Here is an 8,986-nt window from a genome sequence, read left to right on the forward strand (position 1 = left end):
CCTGTGGCTCTGTACTATCACACTTACTTGCACTACTTAGAAATTTAACAGGTTACAGTTGAAATATCTTATTGAGCCTTCACCAAAAGCCTCTGTAGACTTCCTGCAGTGGCTCTTGCTGAGCAGGTAAGGATCTGAGCTCGTATCATTTCCTAGTTTGAACTAGTTTTTAGATTTCTTCTGGCAATCATATTCGTCCTGCTGGGTAAACCGAGGCATAAATCTGAGAAAACCTTTTACACAAGAGGTCATTTTCTCCCTGTTAGAAAAGATTAGTTGTGAGAGTATGTCATGTTCTCCCAGCACGTACTGTCAAAGGACGATGTCTGCATCTTCACAGGAGGCACAAAAGAGTATTAGACCACAGCTGCCTGAAAGCTTAAGCCAAGTAAGGAAAGGGGAAATAATTACAAAGCACCTTTTTAGATGCTGTATTGGCGCTTGCTGGAAAGCAAAGAATAGCCCTGTCCTGCAGAGCTGACATTTGAGGGGGACGTTTTGTTTATTGGTTTGGGGGGTTTTTTATGGTCAGAAAATGTCTTCCTCTGCCCTGGTGGTGGGTTTTCTACCTACCCACTGACTGCCAGGGCACCTCTGCCCCTCCTGCCGCCTGCTTCTGCCCTTAAGCTGATAGCTCACATTTTCAAAAACGTTTGGGTATCTAGCTTGAAGTATCTTTTAAAGTGGCCTACAATTTAGGATGCTCTTGGAAAGGCAGACCTTTTCAATTTGGTAGACCCTGTTTGACTACAGGATGCCAGTACTACCTGGGATGGAATTGTCTCCCCCCACCTCCACCACCTTGTTTTAAATTCTGCCACCCAAATCTCTCTCACCCTTTTGCCTTGGTTCTCCATATTTCAATATGCAGCAGTGGCCCTTAAGCAGTGTATCAGCTAGGCAGAAATTTCTTCCTTGGGCTGTATTTGGGGGTATAATAACTTGCCTTGGGAGGGCCCTACTATTTCTTTGTTGCCCAAAACAAAGTGGTGAATCTGAAGCACTGTGCAGTGCGAGTCATGCTTCACTTCAAAAGTAAGAGCAACTTGAGAGTAAAAATAACATTGGAAAGAAAGAAATGGGTAGGTAACATCCACAGTAAGCACGCACCCTGTCTGTCCTCTGCAGTCAATGCTGCTGTTGCCTCCACTTCCCTGGGGTGTTTTCTGCCTGCTCTGCAAATGTGACAACTGCTGTTGTGTTAAACATAGAGAATGCATAGGGCTAGTAAGACCTTGTTTTCCTGCTAACTCAACAGCATGTACAGGTACCAAGTTCATAGCCATTCGTTTGCTAGCACTGAGTGGGTTTGGACATGTGGCCACATGCCTTCTGACACGTGTCTCAGAAGCATCTATACGGTCCTTGAAATGCCAGAGAGAGGGGGTGAAGAACAAATAGCAAGGTGAGTTTAATTAGCTCACACAGTACTACTGCAATGCTAATGCCTTCACGTGTAGAGTTGGTATTCTGATTTCAGCAGTAGCTAAAAATGTATTTTTGCTTGTTTGATTTATTTTATGCTTTTATGTTTCATTTATGGTTGTTTTTTGGTTTATTTTTCTTTTTTATTTCACACTGGGAAACACTGCAACGCTTACAAGACAGCATGGCTAATAAATAAGCATCATAAAAATTAAGTGAAAAATATTGGTCTCTTCTGTGGGCTTATTTGGTTTTTTATTAGTAATGCTAGCTGAAGTGCAGTCATTAAGATACATACATGCATATGCTGAATATAAACCAGGTGTGTGGGACAGGACTTTGGAAAGCACTTGGCGTTTGTCCAATTGTTTGCCTTAATGTGAATGGCAAAGCTTTTGACTTCCATGGGAGCAGAGTTTGGCTGCTGTTAGGTGCTTCTTTTTATCCTTTAAAAGAGAATGGAACCAATTTCATGCTAGCTGTTCTCAAGTGCATCAAAATGGCTAGTCTTCAGGGGCTTTTCAGACCCTGACCTCCTTGCTAAGAGCACCAATTTCTGCCAGGCATTTATGTGCCTGCCTGTCTGTTTGGAACTGCTTTGAGATCACCAATGTATTAACAGAGACTTGAGAAAAATCTTCATTATTTTACAAAGCCTTACACTTAATAAGTGTCTTTCTGTACAGAAAAACAAGGCTCTTATTCTGAAGAGCTCACAGCCTAAGCAGATGCGATGGCAGCAAGTGGAGATGACAAAGTAAAATGCCAAAGCTAAGTGACAAAGGACAGAAGCGGGATAGCAGTGATTTACTAAGACAATTGGTGAAAATGTGCGCCTGTCAAATTAGTCTTCATATTTAATGAAAAAAACCTCTAGCTGCATAGATGATTGAGGTCCTTCATGGACTGCTTTTCAGGAGATTAATGGAGAAGAAGTCATGGCAGCAAGGAACAACTGAGGAGGGAGGGATGAGGAAGGGTAAATGCAAGAGTGTCTGCAGAACAGGGAAGCTGAGCACCATCAGCAGAGGGAAGGATAATCAGGGGCAGTGCATCAAGGCAAGAAAAGGGGCAGTCACGCAGAACTCTGGCGTGAAGAGGCTGGTCCTGCAAAACCTGACACACTGAAAATGGCCAGACTGATTGCAACCTAGTTATCTCTTTCATACAGCCTTCACTGTAGATATTTCTACTAGGACAGTATTTGTTGTCTGGTTTTATGAGTCTCCAAAGTGGCTGTTCGTGTCACCAGATAGATAATACACTTGAGGTCAGAAAACGTTCCTGGGGAAGCTCTGTTTGTGATTATTGCTTTTGCTGCAGCAAATGAGCACTTCCTAAAATTCCTTTTCTGGTATCTAGGTATTGATGTGACCCGATGATGTCTGACAGCCCTTTGCCCTCCATCATTATGTCACTGGTATCAGTGATGTGTTTTTACTAAATATTGCTCCACCCAGGGGCTGTGCCTGCGGAGCCTAAGCTGTCTGAGTGGGCACCCATCAACCACAAAATTCATTCCCCTACCCTCAGAAAAGCACAAATTAGAAAATGTGGTGTGTGGCTTATGGCTCCCAGCCCTTGCCTGATTATTAAGAGCTAGTCATTTAGAGAGTTGTGAGTAGTTTCAGATCTGCTTGCTCTTTGTTTTGTCGGCACAATCTTTTCTGCTAGAGTACCTGCACGCTTCATCCTTTAACTTACATATTCCCAGGACACCCTTCTTAAGCAAAAAAAGACTTGTTACCATTAGACAGATGGGATATTAATGTACACAAAAACCCCAGCAGTTTGCCCAGATTCATAGAGGAAATCTGCCACCGAGTATTACATTGAAAACATATCTCTGTAAGTGCAGTGACCAGATGTGGAAGGCAGTTTAATATAAAGAGGTATACATAAAGTATCTTCTTGCAAGTTACTACATTGATTGCTACTGGACTCAGCACAGGTGCTTGTAAAGCTGAACTGTTGGATTTGGGTAAACCAGAATAGTAGAATTAATTATTTTGCACATTCAGATTAGCTTAGGCACGAAATGTCAGCTCTTCTTGGTTTTTCAGTACGTAACACTATACTAATGGATATGGGAAAAGACACTTAAAGCTTTTTATGCATTCCAGCAGAGTACTTTATGCACTTATTTGCCTAAAAATGTTGGGTTTGCATCACAATTTGTAACTCAAGTCTCCAGTCTCCTATAAATGATTAAGATGTCTTACATTTGCTGGTCTGGCATCTAGAAATCTTTAATTTGAACAAAAATTTTGCCAAGCTGAATTTTCAAGGAGGTAAAATTCACAGTTTCTGACTAACATTGTGACAACTATTTTTTTACCTTCTGCTCAATTACTCTTTTAGGTTTTTTGTCTTTTTTTAGATTCCTCTGTTTGCCATAACATTTTCTCCAGAGCTTCATTTTCTGAACAGGCGTTCTATTAAATATATCATTGGATTCAATGAGATATACTTGCAATTTGAGCAGAGTTTTTCTGCCTTCTCTGTAGTTCTAAACTGTATCTATTGCGGTGTTTCAAATACCAATCATGGCTGACTTGGTGGTTCAAGCCAATATTTAACCAGCAGGTATTCCTTGTCTGTGGCTGAGGCAGGTGGGGAGTCCCCAGGTGTAACACTGAAGCTGAATTATCTTTAGCCCTACAGCACTCTTCTTCAGAACAAAGGCTAATCTGTTTTATTAAAGAAACATAGGCAGGTATAGAGACTCTTAGAGTGGATATTTGACCAGAGACAGAGACAAACTTTAGAACTTTGAAATTATTCTTAAACAGACTGTGTGTTTGCATGTATTTTGAAGGTAGAAAAGGATGTGGCTTGATCAACCAAAAGTTGTATTTCAATAATCTTTAATACTTTCAGTTCAATTTCCACCACTTACACATGCTTTTCACTTTTACGTTGTCAATGTCTTAATCAGTTTTTACTTTAGGACTGGAAAATTGGACATATGTACTTTAAGTATAAGTTAAAAAACATGCACAGACATTGGAAATATGGTCCCTTTACTACAAAAGTTTCATTTTGATGAAGTCTATCTATCACAAACTTCCTGACCAGCTCTACTTCCCCCTCTTTTCCACATGCATTTAGCTAGCCCCCAAATGCATTCCTGAGACAAGGGATTTTCCTTGCTGCTTCTTTTAATTTAATGTTGATGTCATTCAGCAAAATAAACTCCAACAGAGGGGCAGAAACTGTAGAGTGAGATTGGAAATTTCTTTAGTTGGTCAGATGTGACGGCAGTGTCTCTCTCTGACTCAGGGGAGCATTTTGCGGAAGTGACTTGAATGTGCTAATTTATTCTGAATTTAATAAAGCACCTAGCCAAGCATTACACACTGTGCAAAAACAGTCCAAATATTACCAGACTAACCATCTTGAATGCAAAAGAAGAGACTGAGCCAGACCATAAAGTACAGCTGCCCATATGCAGATTTAGCAAAGTGGTACCTTCTCTACTCCCATCACAGCAACATTAGCCCTGGGAAAAGCCATTCCTTTACTGAAAACATATCAGCACTGCATAAATTCAACCTGAAAAAATATGCCCTTTTCAGAATAAAGCCTGCTATTATAAATTAATTTTTAATAGGGCCCTCATTTTTTCAAGCAAACCAGATCAAGCTTTTGCCCTTTTATTATAGCAGTAACTCCAATTATGAGAGCTGTAATTAAAGGCATTTCAGTGGCTCAAATAGTGCTCATGTAGTAGATTATCTAGACCTTTTACTAATGGACTGGGAGCAAAATAACTTCCTAAGGTATTTCTCCTCTCATCTCCCTTCCAACATGAACCGACTTTGCTCTCAATCAAAGTGGTGCTTGTGGTGTTTATAAAAGGTTTATTATCATGTGTGCCCACGCATGCCAGAATGGCAAGGTCAATATCCATCTTCAGGTGAGGAGAGGAAACAACAGGTGAGTTCTGACTATGTGAGGTCTTGCCTTTCAAAGAGCTTGTACTGTTTCACCATTGATTGAATTGGAGTTGGTGCAAAAGTCTGATGCAGTGAAAGTTGCTCGTGAAGGTACCTCTTATTAGAGAAATAGAGAACCCTGTAACAGCCTGCAGAGATGAGGCTGGGTGTGCTTGATATTGTGTCTGGAAAAACTTGACAAAGGGTAGAATTATTACATTATTTCATTGCTGGGCAAGGAGTTGCGCATGATGGAGGAAAAGCTTCTATTTCCTATTTGGGGTTGTGGCCTGATTGTGGCTGATTACTAGTTATTTTTTTAAATAAAAATCTTTGCTTATTTCTTTGGATTCTCCTGTTCAATTTCTCAATTGGCTTTGATTCAAAATCTGGTTCTAGCAGACAAAGGGTTTTCCTACTATATTCTCTTTCTTCAGATGTAGCCTTCAAGTACTACTGTATGACTGTTCAGACCATCTTTTCATGAAGACCAAGTTGTGTTGTGTTATCTTAGGCTTTCTTATCCAATTCTCTCCCAAAATCATGCTGATGTCTTGCATGTTCTCTTCTTGGCTTGTAAGAAACTGTCATACTTTCAGAGGGGAATCACCAGAAAAGTGTCTCAGCAAACAATGCTGCCAACTCAGTAGCTGATGTGCTTACCAAATATTTCCGCAGTTACTAAAACTGACAAGAATTGTGCAAGTGCTAAAGTAGCAGGCAAAGAATTTCAGGAAAGCTTGAGCAATTCTGTTTCACTGTTTAAAGATTTGCTTCTGTCGTGATTTAGAAGGTCATTCTATTTTCCCTGCAGTGATAGTAAAAGTGAGATCTTTGCCACAGAAATGCCTCTCAGCTGTCAGATCTTGGAGTATGCAACACTAGAAGTGGAAGGTTGAGAATTCCATGGATAAAGATGCCTGTGTAGGTACATGTCTGTGTAGGTAGCTTGTCAGGTTCGCTTAGCAGCCAATACTCTTTAAAGATTGATCTTTCACTAATTCAGAGCAATGCTTTAAAAAATTAAGAAGCATCTTCCAGCTATTTAGTAGGTTGGCTACGATACAGTTAATGGGAAAAATATTTGGCACTTTAAGAGCCTTCAAAGACTCAAGAGAGAAATGGGTTTAATTCTTCCCAAGCCATATTGATTCTTACATCACGCTCAGTTTGGATTGATCTATTTGGAATGAAGGTTTGGCACTAAAGACAATTTAAAAATGTCAGAGAACCACTGAAAAAAAGAGCGAGAAAATGCACATAGAGAAAACTGTCATCATTATTGAAAAACATTGCCTTTCTTTTTTGTACTGACTAGGGTTTGTTTGGTTTTTTTATAAACTGGTTATCTGTATTTGTTTGGAAAAGCATGTCGCATGAGCCTGCTAGAATTGCTGAGCAGCAGTGGGGAAAGATTCCCAGTTACCGCCACCAAGCGAGGATTTCGTGGCAGCTGCTGAAAGATCACTTTCATCCAGATGCAGAGAAAGTGACTTACTGCCTTTATTAGAGAAATAAACCTTCAATATGTTCCGCTCACGGCCTACTGCAATCTGATGGGGCTGGAATAGTGCACTCCGCTAGGGAGGGCTACAGTAGTTTCTTTTTAAAGGTTGTCTCTTTGGCAACGTTGGGTTTACACTGCCAAGTTACTGGGATTTGCAGGCTGTGGTGGCTGCCTTGATGTTTCTCTGTGACTCTTTAGGACAAAGGGATTAGTTTTAGTCATTTGCAAAGGCTTTTCTTCTTCCCTTCTTTTCTTTCCCAACACACACGCGCTCGCAATGTGTGATGGTTTTTCACATGCCTACATAAATAGAGCTGATTGCTATTAACCTCCTGACATTTCTGAAATGATCATCAAATCTTGGCATGTACCCGCTTGCAAGAGTAACTAAGTGTGACTTTGACCTTTCTCCTGAGGAGATGTGTCTTCTGACTGCTGTGAATTCAGAGTGGGATACACACCACATAAGGATTAGAAGAGAAATTCCTTCATGCAGCAGTGCCTGAAGAACTGTGCAAGTGAAACAGGTAGCAAATGCAAACAGCCTGTGAAGAATGCAGAGCAAGGACAGAATCAAGGGTAATTTCACCAGGGGGTTGTAGATGGGTCTAGAAGGGCATTTGCAGCCTTCTTGCATAACTATTTGAAAGGCAAAAATCAAGGGGGGTGGGGGGGAGAAGAAAAGAAAAGAACAGGGGGTAGAGAGAAGCCAGGAGCAGGGTCTGGGACATGCAACAGTTGCTTCAGGTGCATACATCAAACAGAAGGTACTATCCAGAGCACCTGCAGCTGGACGGAGGAAATGGAGAAGGTTGATGTGCAAATGTGCAGACTGAAGGAGTTGATGTGCATCTCGAACTTCAAAGGGCCGTTTTAGACCACAGAGCACTGCCATCAGCATCGGGCTCAGGTGATTTGTGCGCTAATTATGAAAAGTTCCTAACTGAAAAAATAGTAAGTCGAATGCACAAGCTCTTTGTGTTTTAAACAAATCAACAGTGCGTCGGCATACATCTCCGCAAAAAATCACCTGAAGACGTATCACTGGTCTGTTTTGGAAAGGTGGGTACAAGTAACAGCAGAGTAGCTGTTCCGTAGCACAGCCTCCTCTTGTCATGACTTCGGTCTGAGCTTGCAGCAGTCGTTTCCAGAAGAGCTGCTGCTGCCCAACAGACCCCGGTGACAGTATTTAATCATTTGGCTATGCAATTGTTTACACCAGAATCTATCAGCAACACAGGATTAGGAAAATAAACTGATGAAAGGTGGAGGAAAAAACAAGTCTTCATTTCACAGTCTGTCAAGACTCCCTGGTTCCTCTTCTTTGCTCAGACCGTATGGTAACGAGATTATTTTATTATCCCAGTGCAACTGTTGAAAATGGGAAGGGCTGGAAAAACTACCTTTGTGTTTCTGGAAAGGGAGATGGGATTTTTTCATTAACAAGTCCATCTTTTTACTAGTATTGTATTTTTCCCGTCAGAACAATCAGACTTGCTTCTAAACCCAAATTTCCTTAAAGGAAAACCTTCCCCAGAAAATTGCAACGGTGATTTTTATGTCTGTTCATTACGATTTATTATTTTCATTTCGCTTTCAGCAGTTGAGGAGAGTGGAAAATTGGAGCCGGTCCCCTCCGGCAGAGCGCAGCGGTGGCGAGGGGAGGCAGCGGTGTGTGTGCTCCCTCTAGTGAGCTCTGCCCGAGGAGAGAGATGGTGCCTTTGGGCAGCTCCCACTGCTTCACCCCAAGTATCTTCTTTCCACAGGTGAAATTCATGCCAATTCCACTCTGTGCAGTCTGGGGAGCCTGGCAGGCTCTCGGCAGCGGTTATAGCGGCTGTGTTGCTGCCGGAGTAGGGGGCCGCGAAGGGGTCTTCTACCTCTGGCACTGGTTTGCTGGGCAGGTCACTTGTGCTCTGACTTTTCCATGCTTGTATGCAGCGTTTCTGAAAATCCTTTTCAGTTTATTTATACAGCTCTTTCAACCTTCTTTCGACGAACAGCAAGTTTGAAATAAGGAGGAGCAGAGCACTCACTGACTTCCTACCTATGAGGCACCTTAAGGTGCTCAGGTAGAAGGAACTCTTGGTGGAAAATGCTCCCCAAGAAGAAAGTA

Source organism: Harpia harpyja, chromosome 8 (genome assembly GCF_026419915.1).
Source record: "Harpia harpyja isolate bHarHar1 chromosome 8, bHarHar1 primary haplotype, whole genome shotgun sequence".
Taxonomy (NCBI): domain Eukaryota; kingdom Metazoa; phylum Chordata; class Aves; order Accipitriformes; family Accipitridae; genus Harpia; species Harpia harpyja.